At 30.9% G+C, this 23,467-nt stretch overlaps 1 pseudogene across 1 annotated transcript in view; it reads right to left on the reverse strand.

Annotated features, from left to right (window-relative positions):
• LOC143246290 (dual 3',5'-cyclic-AMP and -GMP phosphodiesterase 11-like) overlaps positions 1 to 23,467 on the reverse strand; it is a 119,410-nt pseudogene that overhangs the window by 13,610 nt on the left and 82,333 nt on the right. Inside the window, exons 12-18 of the transcript XR_013025903.1 lie at positions 19,262 to 19,369; positions 12,248 to 12,357; positions 9,516 to 9,603; positions 8,357 to 8,457; positions 7,893 to 7,970; positions 4,045 to 4,108; positions 3,870 to 3,944 (exon numbers count right to left, since the gene is read on the reverse strand). The product of XR_013025903.1 is annotated as a dual 3',5'-cyclic-AMP and -GMP phosphodiesterase 11-like (transcript). The remainder of the gene's footprint in view (positions 1 to 3,869; positions 3,945 to 4,044; positions 4,109 to 7,892; positions 7,971 to 8,356; positions 8,458 to 9,515; positions 9,604 to 12,247; positions 12,358 to 19,261; positions 19,370 to 23,467) is intronic.

A 23,467-nucleotide genomic window follows, 5' to 3' on the forward strand; every position in this document is an offset into this window, starting at 1 on the left:
GTACGTTCTTTTTCACAAATACTTCTTATACGTTACTGCTATCATCAAAACATGCATTTCAACCAGACGAGTGAAAACAAATTTCACATCATTGTTGGTGTTTTAAGTTTCATAGTATGCATGTTCTATTCTACAACGGCCCGGCATGGCCAGGTGGTTAAGGCACTCGACTCGTAATCCGAGGGTCGCGGGTTCAAATCCCAGTCACACCAAACATACTCGCCTTTTCAGCCGTGGGAGCGCATTATAAATCCCACTATTCATTGGGAAAAGAGTAGCCCAAGGGTTGGCGGTGGGTGGTGACGACTAGCTGCCTTCCCTTTAGTGTTACACTGCTAAATTAGGGACGGTTAGCGCGGATAGCCCTCAAGCAGCTTTGCGCGAAATTAAAAAACAAACAAACTATTCTACAAACATACTATTTTTTCAGCAGAAATTTGAAAACAAACGTCACATTACTGTTAACATTCATTTACTAGTAGGTATGCTCTTTCCTACAAATTACGTTTTTCGTGAATTCAAATTAAACAGGAGTAAATTTTTGGTGTCACCGTTGTGGTTGATTGTTCTATATATATATATATATATTCACACACATTTTGTATTCAGACAAACAGAAAAAATTCACATTATTGTTGCTGGCGTTAATTTATTGTTGATTAGTTTTGGCGCACATGCAGAAGTAAAATTATTTATATATGTTAACTACGGAACGAAATTTCGCTGAGCTTTATGCACAACCAGGTTCATTAAGAAGTTAAACAATTGACAGTTGATCCTACTGTCTAGAAGTTTATTCTTTACGTTTAGATAACGTATTTGTAGGAACGACAATGATCAAGTTATAGTATATATTTTTAAAAGACTTCTGCAGTTTTAACATCTAGTTTTCTCTTTAATTGATCAACCTATGAGTAACAAAACAGGTTGAATTATGTGCAAACTTTTTCCTAATGTTTACAAATGTGAATATTGGACAGAATAATCAATCAACATACAGTAACATAAACTTGGGTGGAAGGGATGATAATATAATAAAATAAGAAAGAAAGAAAGAAGGTATGTAGAGATAGATTACAAAATAAATGTATATAGAAATTTTGAAATTGATTGTCCAAATATTTGCTGCTGGGTTTGTTTATGATTTTGCTGTTGTCATTTCATACACAGTTCATATCTAGATTTTATTACTGATGTATTCTTTAAAAAAATGAAAACATTAAAGAAACAGCTTTGACTTTTCACTTCATATTACCAAGTTGTTTAGTATATACAGTTCTACCATACGTTACAGTGCTGAAAAATACACAAATAAATATTTTTAGTTCACAAACTAAGGAGTTCATATAAATTTTAGTACCTCTTGTACAGTTGGTATAATCTATTACACAAGTGTACACTTTTCTGACAAAAAATTTAAAAACTTAATAAGATAATTCAGTTGTAGTTCACAAATATTTTATGTAAATAACATTATGCAAAGTGTTATTTTAAAAAAAAACTGCATTGAGATCTCTTGTGGATATTTTTTCACTAGAATTATGATGGTCTGATGTTATGATGTCAATATTTCTTTCAGAAATCATCCTTATTTGTAATCCTGGGAAACAGCATCCTGTTTCAAATAATGAAATCTCAATTTTTGTTTTTATACATAATAATTGTAAAGTCACACTTATTATATTCAAGTGTAGTATGTGACAAATATTTCTGTTATGTTTCCTGTTTACATTAATAATGCATAGCAGATAACACTGTTATAAGTAAAGAGAGTTAGATTTGATTACAGGTGGTATCTATGCATATTTTCAATACTTGGGTGCATCCAACTGTGATTTATAAAACAACTTTTTTATTTTAATCAATATTTCTCTTTTGTGGCTTCATTAGGGTTAATACACAGAATTGGAACATAGAGATCGTTTTTTTAATCCTTTTTGTCAAGTGAAATATATTTTTCCACTTATCAGCAGCATCGGTTTGTCAACTACACAAGAAATACTTAATGTTACACAGTGGTCTTATATTTAAGTTACAGATACATCAGTCTTGTAACAAAGTGAACTTAAAATGCCTTGCACTTGTTTTTTTCCTTCTTATAATTAAGTATTCTTAAAATAAAGAATAAACTTCAACTATATGATAGAATCAACTGAAGAGCTATACTTCATAAAGAAATTGGTAATACTAAATGAAAGGTTAAAGGTATCAGTTTAAAGGTTTTTTGAGAAGACAGAAGAATATCACTAATAAACTATTTCACTGAAATATGAATCTACAAATTAGGTAATAAATGATACCAACAGAGATCTAAACCAAACCAATACAATGATGTCTTTGATTAACTTGTCATATTGGATCTTTAGTCATAAAAATTCTATAGATACAACCATTTTTGTCCAGACATGTTTAAAGGTTGATAAAAAAAACAAAAATACATTATCACAGTGAGCATGTATTATAATAATTTAAAGTTTTAGTATCAATATATGTCTACTACTTTATATGTATTGTAAACCCAAACTATCTAACATTCAAATTTTGTTCAAGTTTAAGAAATATATTAGTTCTATAATCTAAATGTAAAACTAATAGAAAAGTAAAAATGCATCTCTTACATAAATTCAGCTACAGAGATAAGTAAACAAACAACAAGACATACAACACCAAAAAAAACAACAATTTTGGATCTATTTATACAGATACTGCACTACACAGTTTACAAGACCAAGAAAATGGTACAAACAAGTGAATAGAAAGACTTTGGTATGTTTGTACATGTGTGTGTGTATAAAAATAAGGAATATTTTAACCTATCCATCTTTGTGTTTATCCACATAAACATATAGATACCTACTATAAAGATAATTAAGTACAATGTGTGTGGCAAATTTGACATAAAATAAGCCATATTATAACTCAAAATTAATAGTTTCCTAGCTTATGTTTTATCAGGAATTAAAAAAAATTATAACTTTCCTTCTTTTACTGCGAGTGGAAATTACATGGTAGAATAACTTTTCATTTTATCTGTAAAATCCTCACAAAATGCCACTAATTTGTGGTATGTTTTGTATTATAAGTAGAGTATCTAAATTGTTACATATAATAATTATTGCACAAAAACAACAAGAAATCCTAAAAACCTACAGTTCTTGTAATTCTTTTATGCAAGATTAGAGTAAATTAATCTATGATACTTTTTTTTTTCTTTTTATTAGTTATATTTTGTATGCCATCAATACTAAGTGTTGGACATGCATATACCTGATTTGATTTTATTACTTATCAGGATTTCTACCAGCCTATCATCAAAATGAAATGCTTTCAGGCAGGATTAATCTATGAACACTTGGGCATGGTCAAATACATCAATCAAAAGGGTTTGACCTCCTGAGTCCAAACTGTGTTTAGATCTCAAATTGGTCAAGAGATGATGGAGATACAAGCTAAATGTTTGTACTTAAAAATCTCAGAGCCATTATATGAGTTGCTATGCTGTGATTAAAAACTGAATCTTTATAATTACACTAATGGAGGAAATAATTAGTAGTAGCATTTCTAGTTGCTCTCTGAAATTTAGTTAAGCAGCTAATGGTGGTGTAGTCAAAGGTCAATATGAGTAAACTGAAACTTATTCAATGTTTATTTAGTGTTTGTTATGCCTAAACTCTAACCATTGAAAATGATGAATTTATCCATTTTTCTCTTTTATCTCTACAGGTCTAAAGAAAAAACCCACTGACATTAATGCGTTATTTTAGTATAATATACTTAATTATATTATGTACTTTATATTTAAAGTTATATTACTTAGTAGTAAAGCAAAGAAAAAAAAAGGAAAAAACTAATTAGACATCACAACTTACAATAGGCTGAATGTTAAGCTCTTGTTTCTCAATATCTCCTTGTTGGAAGAATTCATTAGCAACCAGTTCTGCCACCTAATAAAAGTTTGTAAAGAGATAAACATGAGTTGCTCATTTTGAAGAGTTATTGGAATGAAGATAAGTGAGAATAGAAATATGAAAAATCTAAACTTACAACTTTTTGGATATCCCATGGTTTAGTGATTGCTGCTACATCACATGCAGTCATCAACATTCCCCTGAAATAAGTTACACAAAGAACACATTCAAATAACTAAAGTTATGGACATGACAATAAGCACAATGGACTACAGTTTTACATTTATATGCACATCCTCACACTTTATTAATACAGAGATAGGGTTCAACATAATAAAATTATAAGAAATTTCCCTTACAAATAAAGGAATAAAAGTCAATATAATGTCACTTAAAAGATTTTCATGATATAAAAATTTACAATTAATCATTTATGTCATACAAAGCATGTGTGATTATCAAATTACACTTTGTGCAATAACCTATTCCAAAGCGAAAATAATTTATATTAGCCTAAAGATTTTGGAATTTATTATTCTGCTAATTTAAAAACACTGAAGATAAAAACAATCTTCACTTACTAGTCATTATTATGAGGTTGCTTAATTCACTGCTTCTTGCACGTTTTCTTAGTGCCAATTTATTTGTGAAAAATCGATAACAATTAATAAAACTATTTTTACATTTCTCTTTATTCTGGAAAAATATCTTAAATGAGATTAAATTGCAAAAATTTTTGTTGGATAGGGTTATTGATATTTAATTTCAATGTGTGAAAAAATGGAAGACAAATATACTAGGAGAATATGATAGAGTTGTTTCTGTGTCTTGTTAGCATATACACTTAATGTTTTTGTTTTGTTTTTTGAGAGGAGTGAGTGTTATATTAGAGTGGAATGTGAGTTCAACAACAATTTTCATATTCAATACCATACACTCAAAAGAGAGCAGTAAAAGTATGGTGAGGATTTTAGTTGGTGAAAGACAACACAGTAATTAGCTGAAGACTTTGCATATGGAATTGATTCTTTGCTTGGACATTATTTTATAGCCAGAAATTAAACAGTGGCTTAATCTGTTTAGGTGGTGGGATGACACCAATGTGAATAAGCTATTTTTCTGTTAGTGAACAAAGTTCATTAAAACCTTTAAATATTCCTGAAAAGTAATACTATAAGTATGTCAAAATTATAACATTTATACTCAGAAAAAAGATAGTTTCTAGGAACAATACAATATTACTAGTAGTCATACAAATTACATTTTTCTTATGGTAATGTGTAAAACACATACACAAAATTAAACATCCAAATAATGGTCTGTAAATATGTTGTACCACTGTAATAAAGAACTTTTGGTTAAGTTTTACTATTAAAGTTTTGTATCCATTCTTGTGGTATTACACAATCAGAAACTATGAGTGTGTCACCTAACATAAATTGTTTGATATATATGACTGTTCATTTTACACTCACTGTGAGATTATATTGTGTGAGCATTAAAGTAAGTTATTTTTAGAAGTGACAGTTATGGCCAGTTTGCTCATATAACTGTTTATGAATCTTGTTGCTTTAAGTGGGTATTGCTACATCATAAATGTCTTGTAGTTTGTAGAAAGTTCTGGGCATCAGTCAAGCAATGTGTGTGTGTGTGTGTGTGTGTGTGTGTGTGTGTGTGTGTGTGTGTGTGTAGGTGATCACGATAGTGCAAGTAAGTCAGCAAAAGTGAAAGTGAAGCCATAACACAGGCAATTTCTGAAATGAGTCTCACAGATTGTATTGTAATAACAGAAATAAAGGAGAATAATTTGACTTGTTAAAGGGTGTTATAAAGTATCTGAATACACCTCTGTGGATTTTGACAAAAAAGACAACAATTATTTAAAGCTCTGGATATGATTGTGATAAATAATAGTGTAACGAATTTTTGTATATATATTAAACTTGTTTTGAATATTATTTTAAAACAACTGGAGTATGTGCTGTCCATTTATTTTTGAAATTTATCACTAACAAGTCACAGACACTTACTGGCAGGAATCCAGCCCTATAAAACCTCACATAAACAAAAGTCACAGTCATTTACATTATTTACTGTTTAGAAACTAAAATAATTTCATTCTTAAAATAGTTTATTTAAATGACAACCAAAAATTTCACTTTTAATTTCATTTTTTCTTTAAATATTTATGCAGAAAAGCAAGAAAATATGCAAACCCTTGATGAAATATTGGAGAGTATAGAAAGCTTACAAAAAGGAAATATGAACTACTGTACAGATCCTATTTTCATGGTACATTTTAACTTTCATTTTATATTACTATCAATATAACAATTAGTATGATTTTAGTTTATGAAAAAAAAGGTATGCTCAAATATGTTACAAAAGAAACTGAGAAACTTATACCATGTCTTACTCTTTTCATTATTACACCTGATAAAAGTATAATAAAAAATTGCATATGATAAAAGATAAAATGACTGTAGGAAAAAAAAACTAAAAGATATTTTGAATTTTGGAATACCTAGAAATAAATATCTCAAATTTTTTATACAGTAACTGTTGAAATAAGCATGTTGAAATTAAACCAGAAATTATGGGCCAAGAAAAAAAAGCTTAGTTTTAAAGGCTTGAAACATAAAATTCCATGCACTGATGCTATTGTTACAATGAGACCTTCTCAAACATCATACGAAAAAAGTAAAAGCTTCAATACGTAAATGATTGTGCAAAATATATTATTCTTTTGCAAGTTTTTAATAGTCTTATTACCATATTTTTGTTTCATCAACAAATAGAGTACAAATAACAGAAAATTACACAGTAAAATTGAATGAAAAATACTATGGAGTGACAGATATCAAAAAAAAGATTTGCTAATATCTTCTGTTATTGTTCTCAATTTCTTTACTTAATTTCTATGATTAGTCTTTCTTAGTGATTAAAATTTGTATGAAATAATTTCTTCAGTTACCATTAAATATTGCCCATTTTATGCAAAACTATAAAAAATTATAAAATCCAAAACCATAGTGAAAATAGCAAATGAGAAAGAAAGAAAGAGGGTAAAATATATCCTTTACAGTATTCTAAATGCACTTGTAAATCAATGCATCTCCTAAGACAAAACTGTACAAGGTAGTTTGAAATATACAGTTAATTTATGGAAAGAATTTTTAGAATTAATAAATTTTTATTTCTCAGAAATCCTTGAAGTACCTATCAATAAATTGTGAAAGGAAGACAACATACAAGAGTACACTTTCATGCAAAGTACTTCCAAGTGCATATTTTAAATCATACTTCCTTAAATACAAATGTAACTGATATTGCTCAAGTCAGAACTGAGCTGTGTTTTCAAATTTATTAGCAAAACATAATTACACATATTTCACAGCTTAAGTTTTAACATTATATACCTTAAAAACGTTTTTATGTACACTGTCTTAGATACTTACCATTCCCTCATTATACTCCTGCTAGTGGTTGCAAAATACATGTATTTTTAGTTGCAAAATTGGGATATAAGTGAAAAAAAATGAATGCACAAGCTACTTGTAATGTTTCCTCATGCCTTAAGACATATACTTCAATTTTCACGTTTAATAAAAAAAGGTATTTACACACACTTATACTATTTGTTGACAACTCTCTCCAATAAGAATTATCTTTTTCATATATTTCAGGTCAATTAATAAAAAAATGCTCATGCTGATTTTAATCTTGTTTCTCACAACTCATTTAATGAATTATTATTTCTTAAAAATATAGAGCATTTAATTTTTAGTCAACTAAACAATTCTTGTAAGGAATTCCAAGTTTTTTTGTAATACATATAACAAATGACTTGTTTATCTTCAGGCATGGGCTCAGATTTGGGGAGTATTCATACAATACACAGATAAACTTTTCAATTCATAATTTATGTAGAATAAACATCTCCCAAAGAACACAATTCATATCAATAAGTTTAAAAAACAAAACCTGAGGAGTGCTCGGTGGTCTTCTTTTTTCCAATCGTACTCTTTTGTATCTACTAACTTAAAGAAATTTCCTCGTTTCCTGAAGGAAATAAAAAGAAAGATAAAAGAATGTATATTTGAAAGAATGAATGAAATATTTTCTGACAAGTCTCATTATAAGAAATACACTGATTATTCCTAAAACATACAACACAGATAATTTTCTTTAATAGAAATGATATTCACAGTAATAAGGCTATATACATGTACTTATTTACAAAATATAATTTTTCTCATTTAATTCGAAGCAGAATGATAACATATTAACATATTAGGGAAATGTGATTTCAAAAATTAATATATTTTATAGAACCTAAAAATAAAAAATGTAATGAATTAAATTAGGTTTATGTTATGCCTTAGAACCATAATGAGTAGTTTTATCAATTTAATGATTAAATAAACTCCATTTTCTGAAACTTTTACCTGAAATATACTGCAAGATCTGTAGCTAAAATAGCTTCCTCAAGAACATGAACCACTCGTGTGTACTCTTCTGTAGACAGATGGCTTAAGATTTGATTCCCCTAATCATTTAAAATATGCACAAGATTTAAACTCAAATACGAAAAAAATATATAGCTTTAAAATTATGGAATTGAATATATTAAGTTTGAGCAAGAATTACATTTAGTAAACCTTTTATTGTTAAATATGTGTAAATCAAACTCAAATTCTACTAAAGTATTGTGATCAAAATACTTATGATACATGCATATAGTTAATTAATTATAGCTAGTTTTTAAATATACATTTATTCTATGAAATGTTTGTTCCTATGCTTTCTGTTTTATTGCATAAGTAAAATACTAGTTTATTTGGCTGCATGTAAGTTTGTAAAATAAGTGAAAGCCCAACATAATAGTAATTTTAGTGAGAAATCCTAAATAAAAAATTAATCTTACAGTAAACCAAACAAGTAATCATTAGGCATAGCAATCATGATAGTCACAAGATGTTTTGGTTGCAGTACATAATACCATAAGCAACAGTCACTACTTTAACACAGAACTGATATATTACAGAATAACTCATAGAAATAATTTAAAAATATGGCACAGTTGAATGTGTCATGAAAATCTTCACACTAGAATGACTAAAAGCATGGAACTGACTTGTGATACATGCCAAGCAAAGTGAAAACTTATGTTAAAAACATCAATCTTAATAAGTTAAATATGGAAAGTGAAATGATCAGAACATAGAAAGCAGTGTGAAAATAAACTTCAGCTATGAATAGAAAATAAATGGTGACACTCTACTGTTGTCTATATTATTGTCATAAAGAATTAAAAAATTAAAGGTGTAGTGAATTAGTAACTGGCAAACAATAAACCAGATTCATCAGGATAAAGTAACACAAACTGAGTTACAACTTGTAAGTTAATAGAGTTTGTAAATACACACAAAACATTCAAACACCCAATAAAATGTATTTTTATGGTTGTAACTCTTATTTATACATTGATTAAGTGAACAAGGTTCTTGTGGGTATTAACCTACAAATTTTTAATTACCTAGAGCCAGTATTAGTACACTATGTAACACTAGTCAGGCACAGTATATCTAATGGACAATTTCTCACTTGGCTATTTAGTATCATTATACACTGGTCAAAGTGATGGTGTTCCATAGTTGATGTTGAGTAGAGTTGAGCAAGAGGTGAACAGGACCTGAGAAATGGAAAGTAAAGCAGTATATAACATTAAACATGGAAAAGAAACATCAAATTTCCATGAATTATACCTGCACTTGTATTAGATGTAAATAAGATTCATTAATAATTTTTATATACTAGTTAATACTTTTAGAGAAAACATGTTATCATGTCAAAATCTCTCTGAGGAAACAGAGTAGTTATTTCATTTGTTTAGAGTGGGATGCCACAGATTTTACACATACTATCTGTTCCAAACAGTATGCAGCAAAATCAACTTCATCTTCCACGTTCTCTCTCTCTCTGAGACTTTCATACTAATCATAAAACCTAACCTATGCATATTTAAAATTCATATACTATATTGGATCCATATAGAAAAAAATGAAAAATGCTACTTTTTATTAATCACACAATGCTTTTATGTCTAATCAAATGCATAAAAACAAAGTTTACATCATGAAAGTTGTGCTAATTATACAAGAAATGCAAACAGAACAGACTACAACATATAAGAAGCTGGTTAACTACTACTGTTACAAATTCTACTGCAAGATTTTCTTTACATATCTACTCATTGCACTCTCTTCTTTTAGAATCTTACACAACAGAATTTGTAATACATATCCTGTCTTCTGTAAATAACATAAACTTATAAATGATGCTGATTCCTAAAAGCAACTTCTTGTAAATACTCATATCAGCACATTAGAAAACTATTTGGAAGAAAAAATATGCTCAATTTGGTGAAAATATAGAATAAAAACAATTTTTAAAATAGTAAAATGTCATATAAGTTGTACTTTAAAAACCTGCTCTTTTATATCTTTTCAAGCTATATTAATAGTCTCAAGCTCAAATACAGGCTTATCTCATATTTAATAACTTTGAGACAAACTGAGAAGGAGATATGTTTTAAAATTCACAACTCTTATGTTTATAATCCTAGTGTTTGCTAATTTGAGGATACTTTCATAAGTAGCTAATTACTGATATATTCCAATAATCACACATTTAAAACAAAAGAAAGCAACTTTAAAAATAAAAATAAATCTTCAACACAAATGAATATAACCTTTCCAGTAACATGACAGTATGTACTACAGAAGCAATGTTATCTTGAGTTTCTCAAAAATACTTTTTTAAAACATATAGTTCTATAAAAAATAAAATAGAAAAATTAGATTTTCAACTCAATTATGAAAATTTATATTGTGATAACCTAATGTAAAGTTAAAATGTTAGAGTTGACCACTGAGTTTTCATTGGTCATTGGCCACTGCTAGAGAGAATCTCAAAGTTTTGTATATACTGATTCATATCTTTCTAAGGGCAGGGAATCAAAGACAGTACATAAAAGAATTAACTACTGTTATGCTAAAATTTAAATTCCATTTTGTTCTTAAAGCTACTTTCACTAACAGTAAATGATAAAATTTTCAATTATATCTGCATGGTTAATTCTTTTTATTTTACATTGTTAGCTCACTTTATGAAATTATGTTTCTTTCTTTTAATACTAAACTACATAAGATTACCTGTACTCTGTCCACTGCAAGAAATCAAATTCTTCTAATTTTGCATTGTACATCTATAAACATACTCCTTAACACTTGGATACATGTATTTATGACTAAAATACCTCAAGCTAGCAAAATCTTGTGGAATATTGTTCTTCTTATGCCAAACAATATCAGTAATAACAAGGGATACCCAACCAATAATTCAAAGTGTACTAATCATTATGAGTTTCTGTTTTTGTCAATGATCACTTTCAATTACAGTAATATATATTACATTTATTACATTACTTACTAAATTATTTTTTTAGTTCTGGCCTACATATGTAGCTTGCTTTAATAAGAAGTTACAGTTAGAAAAAAGCTTAAATGTTTAGCTATGTTTAATTAATGTGTCTACTTCTGACTTACCACTTTTACTACACTTTTCAGTGTTAACTGTGTATCAGAGTCTACTTAATAGATCATTTTATGTGAAATTTGTGTTATATTGCTGCAAGAAAATATTTTATTTAAAATTAATTCTCCCAGTATAGCTTTTTGTATTTCAAATATGCTTGCATATAGTTTCTTAAGTATATTGTTTGACAATAAAAGTCAGTTTAATGAATTCAATAGATTTACTTTATCATAGATTAACTGTAAAAGGTTAGTTGTTTCTAAGAGTAATTGGGTAAAGTTTCAATTCAGAACTTGTACTAAACGTGCACAGAAACCTTAATTGACATCAACTGTTCTTTAGCATTACCACTAAAAATGACATTTATGTAAACAACTACTGTCTATATATTTCCTTTTTATCTATATAATACTCTGGTTCTTACTCCAAAAAGAATAATTAACTGACTTACAGCAATTACGTCAGAAATTTATTTTCTAAAAATAAGCAGGTAAGTACCATCGTACCTATTTAAATGCCTATTTGCTCAATGGATACTTCTTAACATATGGCTATACATACTTATCAATATCTGATATGAAATACATTAAAGCTCTTGATAAAAAGTGTTAAACATAATATTAGAAATATTTGTGATTTGAATGTATATTACATAAAATCATTTAAAAATATATATTTTAAACATCATATAACTTTGCTTATTCTTTTTTATTAGCAAGATAGTTCACAAAAATGTATACTTGATTTGGAAAGAATTGTTCGTTCCTCTGTGGTCTAGATCATGACACAAACAAGCTACAATAAGAGCTAATGTCTCTAATTCTCCCAGGACTCTCCACAGTTGAGTATTCTGATAAAAATAAAAGAGAAGAAAAGATATTGTTCCTGAGTCTATTAACATGTCATTATCAATTAACAACTGACCAGATAAAAGTATATATTTTTTTATATTTTATCATGTAAAGAGACACATTTTGGTGAATATAGAATATAACACAATTTTTAAAAATAAATAATTTTCATTATAAGGTTTACAAATATATATGAGCTTAAGAATGATATCCTTGATCCACAATCTGACAATAATTAATTTTGCATGGTGTCCTTACAATTTCAAAAGAGAAAAAGAATTCTGTGTGCACAAAATATTCCAAAGTGACAACTGTAAAGTTGTTGTAATCTTTAATGTGTTCATTGTTTTTTGTTGTTTTAATGATTCTTCATGAAACATAAATTGTATAATACATATTCAAAAAAAAATCAAATGTTGAAAAAAGCATCTCAAAACACATTACATATTCTTAGAACGATACCTATGACTGGCTAAACTCTCCATCCATTAGCATAACTAGATACATTGACCCCAGTGCAATCATATATCCAGGGCCTTTAACAGTAAGGGGATCAAATTAACAAATTTAACACTACATTTTATACAAAATGCTCAGCCACATTTGATACATTACACAAACACGTACAGGGTCAAGCTTTTACTGTTACCTGGACCTAGATGCAATAATATATATTTTACTTTTTTGTTAATGGATGTTAATAAATGTCATAAAGCAAGAATAAATATTTTAAATTGAAAACTGACATATGTCTTAATTTAATAACACAGAAATTTATATGCAAGTATGTTGAGTTTTTGTTTTGTTTCATGTGCTGAGTCCCAAGGAATGTATAGTCCAGTATGGGTGATTTTTCAGTGGAAATTGTGTGTCGGTTCTTGTAATTTTGAGGTTCGTTTGGGTTGAGAAAATATTTTACATAGAAGAGCAAACAATAGTAGAAAAATGGAAACCAGATTCAAAGAACATAAAAAGTCATCTTCACACGTTTTCGAACACTGCAAGTCAAATAAACACAACATAACCATAGAAAACACTCAAATACTAAATAAAGAAACAAACATAAACAAATGCAAAATTAAAGAAGCCTTACTTATACAACAACTTAAACCCAAAATAAACCAATATAAAGGAACGCCTTTATACCTATATTAATATAATAAAATAAATAAATTATATATTCAAACATCTAATACTGTCCTCTACATTCCAACACGCAGTTACACAACCCCTTTCAAACACGTGGTCAGCTTCCGGTCAGTTACCTCTTTCTTTGTGAACTTGACGATGACCGAAGAAGGTCGAAACGTTGTTCGCTCTTATATGTAAAATATTTTATCAACCCAAATGAGCCGTTTTTGCATATAAATTTCTCAACAAGTGGGTTTCTCGACATCACTGATTAATAACACAGAATTAGTACAATATAAACCCACAAATAATCTAAAAATAATAATAATAAATCTAAAATAAACTAGATATAAATTTAATTGCAAATAAAAAAAAGGAAACATTGCAAACTTAAAATTTCTTCCTCTGACATTTCAGAGTGGCAAAATTATCAATAAGTCCTGAAAAATTCATGCATTTGACCTTTACTGCTTTGAAACTCCTCATCAGTCATGTTGAATAACATTTTCAGTATGAGGATTTTTATATGTAAACAGATATATTTGTGCCTTCTTTTGGCAGTTTTTCAAACTTAAAAAACAAATGTCATGCACCTGGGTGAATGTTTGTACATTTTCAATATTTTTATTTTTATTACTGGCATTCTTTTTTGAGCCACTTTTAGGTACTGCTCCCAGTGCCACTGCATTGGCTGCATTAGAATACTTATACCACTGTCTCTATCATAAACTTAGGGGGGTTAAGGAAAGCTGACACTCCTTAAAAACAGCATTCAGTTGGTCATCATATAGGTTTTTTAAACAAATGTTGTTAAGAATATTGAGATAAATGCTGCCACCTGTAGTTAGGAATAACTCAAAGAGAACATTATTCATGACAGGAACAGAAAGTATTGTGATGTCACACTTTGTATTTTTTTTTGCACATGTGTACTCAATGAATAAACACATATTAACAGGTTATGGGCCCAGGAATGCTCTAATAGTGCTTAAACAGATGAAACTGTTTTAAAATTGTTAGTACAAGTAATCCAGGAGATACTGAGAATTACCATAGGACAGTTTTGGATGACAATTTTTGTTGGATAGCACAGGATTTACATGAATACTTTATCACAAGTGCTGGGTGATTCGTCTCCTTTGTCTGGAAGCCACTGTGAAATACCAAGATAAACTGTAAGTAAAATATTGGTTGACACTCTATTTTCTTAAGTCATATAAAGGGAGAAATAGATCTAAATCAAAGAAAGGAATATTACAGTTGTGGTTGAAATAGTTTGACAATGGAAGATAAAATATCAATTGATAATTTAGGAGAAAAATAACTGGGCTACATGGAAATTTCAAATGGAACATTTATTGAAAGGAAAAGGCCTATGGGGCCATGTGACTGAAACAGAGGTATTGGCAGAGACAGCCAATGATCAAACAAGGGCAGATTTAAACAGGAAAAGGGAAAGAACATTTTCAACAATTGTTCTGAATATTCAAGGTGCACAACTCTATCTTGTCACCTCATGCACAACTCCTAAGGAAGCATGGAATGTACTGCGTGCTCACTTTGACAGGAACACACTAGCCAATAAACTATTCTTGAAAAAGAAGTATTTTCAATGTGAGATGAATGAAAGCATGACGGTCCAGGAACATTTGAAACAAATGAAGGAATTAACAGATCGGCTTGCTGCGATTGGGCCGGAAATTGCAGAAGAGGATCAGATTGTTACCTTACTTGGTAGTCTGCCAGCTAGCTATGATACAATTGTAACAGCCCTGGAAACCAAAATTGATGATACCTCATTAGAATTTGTGCAACAGACACTGATTAATGAATAACAAAAGAAGAAAAAGACCACATCGAATAAAATATCATCAACTGCATTAGCCACTCGCAACAATTTCAAACCATATGGAACACAAGAAACAAAGTAAAGGGGTAACAGCTTCAAGTGTTACAAATATGGCAGAGAGGGGCATATAAAATGCAATTGTCCAACACTGAAGGAAATGATCCACAAAGCTATGAATGTGGATATAAATGTGGCATAAGATTATATTGATGAAAACAATGGTGTTGCCTTTGTAACAAAGCAGGATAAAGGAATAGGGAATGGGAAATGGTTGGTGGATTCTGGTGCATCTAGGCATATGACACACCAGAGGAACATATTATCAAATTATCACAAGTTTAGCACACCTCAGCAAGTTAAGATTGGTGATGGAAGAACTGTTGAAGCTCTTGGAGTTGGAAACTGTAAACTATAAATGACATTTAAAGTCAGTAATTCAAAGCATATCACAATGCAGAAAATTAGCTAGCAATCTATTTTCAGTAGGAGCTACTACTGAAAAAGGAAATATTGTGCAGTTTAGAGTTAATCGCTGTTACATCTGAGGTAAATCAGGACAACTCCATGGCATGGGTACAAGAAAAAATGATGGTCTATACCAACTGTACTGTAAGACCAGTGTTATTGAGAATGCCTCAGTAGCCTCAAACAGCAGCATGAATGGGTTGGATATATGGCATCAATGACTAGGGCATGTCAGTTTTTCACAGTTACAGAAGCTTGCCAGGAGTGGAAATGTAAGTGGAATCAAATTCCAGAAGTCTGATGGAGCCAGTTTCTGTGAGGGATGCACTGAAGGTAAAATGAACAGGAAGCCATTTAAGTCAGTGGGAGAAATCAGATCAAAGAGAAGACTGCAACTGGTACACAGTGATGTCTGTGGTCCTATGCAAACTCCATCTATTGGAGGTAGCAAGTACTTTGTTACATTTATTGATGATTACTCAAGATGCTGCAGAGTGTATTTCTTGAAACAGAAGTCAGAAGTCTTTCAGAAATTCAAGGAATTTGAGAAGTTGCACTCAAATGAATCTGGAGAGCACATAAAAACCCTGCACACAGATAATGGCGAAGAATATACGTCAAATGAGTTCCAGCAATATTTGAAGTCAAGGGGCATTCATCATGAGATGTCAGTAGCATATTGTCCAGAACAAAATGGTGTTGCTGAGAGAAGGAACAGAACTCTTGTGGAATCAGCAAGAAGCATGCTGTCACATGCTAAGTTACCAAGAATGTACTGGGCAGAAGCTGTAGCTACTATAGCATATGTGGTAACAGAGTATCCACATCGGCAATAAAAGATGGTAGTACGACATATGAGAGATGGTATGGGAAGAAACCAGATGTAGAACACATGAAAGTGTTCGGATGTCTTGCATATGCAGATGTGCCAGATGCATCAAGACAGAAATTAGACATGAAGTCTATGAAGGTACATTTCATTGGATATGATAACTGCACCAAGGGATAGCAATTGTATGATAAAAAATCCAGGAAGATTTTCATAAGGCGAGATGTTATCTTTAATGAAACAGAATTTGGTCAAGGGCCTGTGATAAATGAATATATCTCATCAAGTAAACAGATAGTAGACCAAGAAACAGAAGTTAAAGCTAAAGATAAAGCTGATAACCAGCAAGAAACAGGAAACCCCCATCTGCTATGGATATGATGAGTATGCTGATATGGCAGCAGCAAATGAATCAGTTTGTCACACTGCAAACATATGCAATATGTTAGAGCCAAGCACATTAAGTGAAGCAATGTCAAGAGACAATGCAAAGGAGTGGAAGTCAGCCACAGATCTGGAATTTGCGTCTTTAGAAGAAAATGACACCTGGGATATGGTGGAATTACCAGTTGGAAGAAAACTTGTAGGTTGTAAGTGGGTATTCAGAGTTAAGTATGGAAATACTGGAAATGTAGAGAGTTTCAAGAGTAGGCTGGTGGCCAAAAATTACTCGCAGAATTATGGTCTTGATTACGAAGAAACCTTCTTTCCAATGGTGCGCTATGGATCAATTCACTCCTTGATTGCACTTGCTGTGCAGAACAACTTTAAAATTCACCAGATGGATGTTACAACTGCATTTCTGAATGAAAATCTGGATGAAGAGATATACATGGAACAACCGGAAGGCTATGCTGTTCCAGGGAAGGAAAACCTTGTGTGTAAACTGAAAAAAATCACTGTATGGATTAAAACAGTCACCATGCTGTTGGAACAAATCATTTCATGAACAGATGATGGAACTGGAATTTGTTCAGAGTTCAGCAGATCCATGTGTTTACATATGGAAGGGTGAAAATCTAGCAATAGTTGCAGTATATGTGGATGATATTATTTTATTTGCTGATAGTGATGATGAAATAATCACTATAAAGGAAGCACCAAAGGAAAAATTCTGCATGAAAGACCTTGGAAAGCTCCATTACATCCTTGGACTCAGTGTTGTTCAGGATGAAAAGAATGGCTGTATATGGTTAAATCAAAAATAGTATATCCAAACTATGCTGGTGAAATTTGGAATGACTGAGTGTGAGGCAGTTGCAACTCCATCAGATGTAAACGTAAAACTGCAAAAGAATGATGATGTTAGCACTTAGGTTGACTGCAGTTTGTACCTGGATGATAGGAAGTCCACATCAGGAAATATCTTCATTCAAGCAGGAGCAGTTGTAAGTTGAATTAGCAAAAAGCAATCCATGGTGACCCTATCCACCACAGAGGCAGAGTATATAGCCTTGAGTCTTGCAGCACAAGGAACAGTATGGTTGAGAAGACTACTGCAAGAAATAGGTTCCGAAATTGATGACCCTGTTCATATCATGGAAGATAACCAAAGAACAATCACATGGCACAGAATTCAGTGGGTCATGCAAGAACAAAACACATTTATATTCGTTACCACATCATTCGCCAATGTGTGCAGAATGAATCAGTAAAACTGGAATATTGTCCCACAAACAATATGACTGCTGACATTCTTACAAAGCCACTTGCTAGAAATGCATTTGAAAGGTTCAGAGATAATGTTGGACTGGCATCAATGGATAAATGAACCAGATAAAGTGATGATTATAATAACAAATTGAAAGTAATTGTAAAATATTTAGAATAGCTGTAAGATTATTGACAGTAATTGTAAGTTTGTGTAAAACTTAAAATTAAGTGGGAGTGTTAAGAATATTGAGATAAGTGCTGCCATCTGTAGTTAGGAATAACTCAAGAACATTATTCATGACAGGAACAGGAAGTATTGTGATGTCACACTTTGTATTTTTTTTTGTACATGTGTACTCAATGAACAAACACATATCAACAAATGTGAAGTTATATATTTATTTTGTAATTCACTCTACCAAAATGTAAAGAAAACTGTTAAACAGTAAAAAAAAAATGAACATTTAATTTATTTAACAATATAAACAGATAAAAGTAAGGTTACACAAATTACAATTAACTCATTGCTCTAACTTATTAATTAATTTCAAATACAAACAGCTTACTAGCATAACATAAGACTTATAATACTTTCCAGAGCTAAATAGTGAATTCAATAGAACTTTGAATATGAAAGCAGAATGTGCTTATTTCAGATTTTCAGTTAAAAAGCCTAAGTGGTGAGTTTAGTGAAGGAGAGCACTCTGAAGAACAATAATATTGGAGGCCTCATTATTTGTTCCAACTCAAAGCTGCACAATAACCTATCTATTTGTACTGTATTCGCTAAAGGTGCTGAACCCTGCATTCTAACATTATAAGTCCTCAAGTTTATCACTGAACAGTTTTTTTAAATCATAAAGCTCAATAATTGTAACTTAAACATTTCTTAAAGTGAAGTTTATTTTATCTTTAAATCTTTATTTTTCCTATTTACAATATATAAATGAAACCATGCACTTTTTTCGTGTCTTACCGTAAGAATCGCAAACATTACTTGTCCTACATTGAAAGCATGTCTCCAATTATGGTATGTTACTTGTCGGTAATTTTTCTTGACGCTTAACAACCATCTGCATAAAACCTAGAATTAAGACCATAAAATAGGTACATTGAATAAATATATACAAAAGGTACAACTTAAAAATCATAATGCCTGAAACTGCTAATAAGAATAGGGTTACCCAGAACCTGACCATAGATGATAAATGTTCTAAGATTATGTATAACCAGGTTATAAAGATTACCTTGCTTATGTTATACAAGCATATGATCAGTATTCTAATATCTTACACTTGTGTTAAAAACATTATGAATGTTATCAAAATCTAAGTTTCTACAGCTATTGAAAATTACCATGATTATGTTATACAGTATCTCTAAGTGATAAATAATTTACTATTATAAAAACTTTTGTAATTTTTTAGCTTACTTTTTATCTGGTGTGCAAGTTTAGAATACAATTCTAGTTATTACTTTTGTACTCTCAATATTTCATATTTCTTTAATATATTAACAAGAAATTACTTAACATATATTTTGAAAATATGTAAAATTGAATACTTATTCTTAGTTCTCAAATTTCTTCCATTATAGTGTAACAAAACTCTTATAAGAGCAAGATAAAAGTCTGACAAGGGCAAGATAAAAGTCTTCAGATTTATGTTTTTACTGCATTTAAGACAATCTTTCATTTCACTGATTTCTATAATGACAGCATGACCATGGGTTAACTTATGTGTATATGTAATGAAATATTAAGCTCTTTCTCTGTATTTCTGTATGCATCTAAAGACACAGATTTAAAAAATAACAGATAACACAAGTTATAAGTAATGATATCCTTTCACAAATCCTCCTTAGCTTCATGAAGGATGTTCACTGATGAAGTTATTGAATACCATACTTACATGTAAGTTCCTTAAAAACAAACAGTGGTATAAGACATATCTGGGATAAATATTTTAAAAACATTTATTTTTAGTAATATCAGTATATTTTCAAATGCAAATCTTAACAGCATGAGCCTTCAGTGATGATTACTCTTATATTTAATGTTAGTTGGATCTGTGTGCACTTTCTATGATTGTTCATTCAGCATTCCTGAACTTTCAACTTACAATCAACCATTATGTACATATAAAAAGGAAGTTACCATGAGCATTTCATTTTAACCCTGACAATTATCAACAGAAAAATGGAAAAAAAAGGTATATAAATTCCAGTAAAGAATAAAAAATCACTTTCTGTCAGTAAAACCTTCAGAGAGCACATCAGCAAACTTGGCCAATAAGTAGCTATTAAGTCACAAAATAACTGAACATAAGAATATATCTGAAAAATAAGCAAAATTTTGTTAATGAATACTCCCTCTGTCAGAAAATGTCTAGTGGAAGAACTTCAACAATAAGTGCATTGGTTATTAAAACCCACTAACTTTTTTTCATTTGTAAAAATGAACTTTACTTCACAGTCCTTAGCACAATTATTATATTCTATATTTTAGTTTTTAACTGCATCTTTGTTGTTGTTGGTTTTCTCTGTAATAAATGCCCGTGTATTTGTGCTGAAATCTATATCAGGTCATCCTATAAGTAATGCCCAAAAATTTAATACAGAAAGTGCATCATCATTTCTGTCTTTGTAGAGGGCTTTAATGACTAAAATATGTAGTAGGACATGTATAAAAATGTTCAGACAAATAAAATAAACTAACACCACTCCACTTTTTCAGATCATTATTCAAATAAACCCTTATGAAGATGGATATGTCTAAGGAGCACATCAAGCATGTAATGCTTTATGAGTTTAAAAAAGGCAATAGTGCAGCAGAAACTACATGAAACATTCAAGGTGTTTATGGTGTGGAGTCTCTCAATGAATGAAAATGTTGAAGGTGGTTTCAAAGTTCAGATCAGGTGACTACAGCTTAAGTGATGCACCACGTTCAGGTCGTCCTGTTGAGTTTAATGATGACTTGCTGCTGGCTCCACTTGATAAAGATTGTGCTGCAACAGTTGAAGAACTAACACAGAAACTTAATTCAACTCATTCAACAGTTCACCATTATCTGCAACAGCTTGAAAAGGTGTCAAAACTTAGAAAATGGGTCCCCCCATGATTTGACAGAAGACAACCTTAGAATAAGAGTGGACATTTACACTTCTCTGCACTCTTGTGAATGTAACTCACCTTTTTTGGACAGGTTAGTGACTGGAGATGAAAAATATATATTTTATAAAAAATGTTAAGTGTTGCAGACAATGAATCAGTGCAGGCAAACTGACTAAAGCACAACCCAAAATGGACCTCCACCCTAGGAAAGTCTTGTTAAGCATTTGGTGAGATATTGTTGGTGTGATCCACTTTGAGTTGCTGCCACTCAATGTAATGATTACATCAGACTTCTGTTGTCAACAGTTAGAGCACTTGAATGTTGCACTGAAAGAAAATAGGCCTGCTTTGATCAATTGTAAAGGTGTTGTGCTAGACCAGGATAATGCACAGCCCCATACAGCAAGGATCACATCTGCAAAGATTGAAAAGCTAGACTGGAAAAAACTTCCACATTCTTTTTCTTCTCCAGACCTTGTCCCATCTGATTATCATCTATTCCAAAGTTTTCAGAACTATCTTTATAGAAAAGAGCTTGGAACACATGAAGATGTCAAAACTACTCTCTACACATTCTTTCCCTTCAAACCCCAATAATTTTATAGAAGTGGCATTCAGAAGCTTGTGAATCATTGGCAGGAAGTAATTAAAAATAATGGAACTGTTTTCCACTTTGAACAATAGTTTTGCTATTATATCTTCATACTGGGTAATCTTGTACAGCTCATTCACTATTTTCTACAGAAATCCTGATCATAACAGTTACTGATACAAACTAATCAAAACACATTTTACTTTTGAGCATGTTATTTGACAAACTGGAAGGTGATACACATTTTAAGAGAAATAATACTGTGCTCAAAGTTATAATTTTTTCTATACTCAATATGTATTTCCAATAGGTACTTACCTCATTTCACAAGATTAGCTATTCTCATGCAGTGGTGCCCTCTCTCTCTCTCTCTCTCTATATATATATATATATATATATGTATGCCACAAGTATTCTGTTCCCCTCTTATTGGAAATGAAACATTTCAACATATCTCTCACGTAAAAGGAGCATGACCTGTTCATGTGATGCATATGACTCCCTATACACTCCTCTACCAAACTAACTATCACTTCAAAGTTTGGCAGAAGATGCCATCACCAGAGAAATATGGGAAGGAAGGGTGAACAGAGGAAAGTATCTCTTAGAAATACATTTTCAGTACAGCAAAATTAAAACTTCTGATTGGTACTTACCCGTCTCAAGATATTAATTAAAATCCCACATTAAGAAGGAGAGGTTGGTGCAAGGGAACATCAGAAGTACAACCAAAAAGCATTCAAAAGGTACCTCTAGAAATGAGAGAATCAGATCAGAAGAAAAGAATCACACCACTTCTGAACCACATGTGCTCTTCACCCAACTGTGAAGTGTGTGAAATATATAGGTGAAAAATGAGAGGAGCACATCTTACCAGAAGAAAATGCAGCAGATAAGTGATTCTAACCATAAAACATACTGTAATTCATACTGTAAAGTGGGTAAACAAAAGATGTGCCCTTAGATGCAGAGTGGCTAGAGTTCATTGAATCCTATTTAGTAAGTCAACTTCATCCAGAATCTGCCTACTGAGTACCAGCATCTAATCTATGCAAGGATAGAATGAGGACCATACCATCTAAACCTCCAACCCAAGCACTGGGGGGTGGTAAGATCTGAATTTGAAAATATATTGATATTACATTATTACAGCTGTTACACTAGGATTAGTTCTGAGCTATCAGTCTGGGAACTTGACACGCAATATCAGAAGGATGTCTATTACATGTAATCAACTCCCCTAACAGTGAAACAGGCTGACAGCATTGAAATGGCAATAACATCCCCATAAGAAGAGAGAACAAAAGATAACAAAGGACAGAACCAAAACAATCCCACAAACCTCCTCTGTGACTCAAAACACAGATGAAGAAAATTGAAGGAGGAAGATAGACAACCTGGAACTTGTGTGAGGTCTTATGTTGATTGGTTCACTCTAAATATAAAACCTACTCGAGGGGTATTCAAATTCTTGCA

This window comes from Tachypleus tridentatus, chromosome 3 (assembly GCF_004210375.1).
Source record: "Tachypleus tridentatus isolate NWPU-2018 chromosome 3, ASM421037v1, whole genome shotgun sequence".
NCBI lineage: Eukaryota > Metazoa > Arthropoda > Merostomata > Xiphosura > Limulidae > Tachypleus > Tachypleus tridentatus.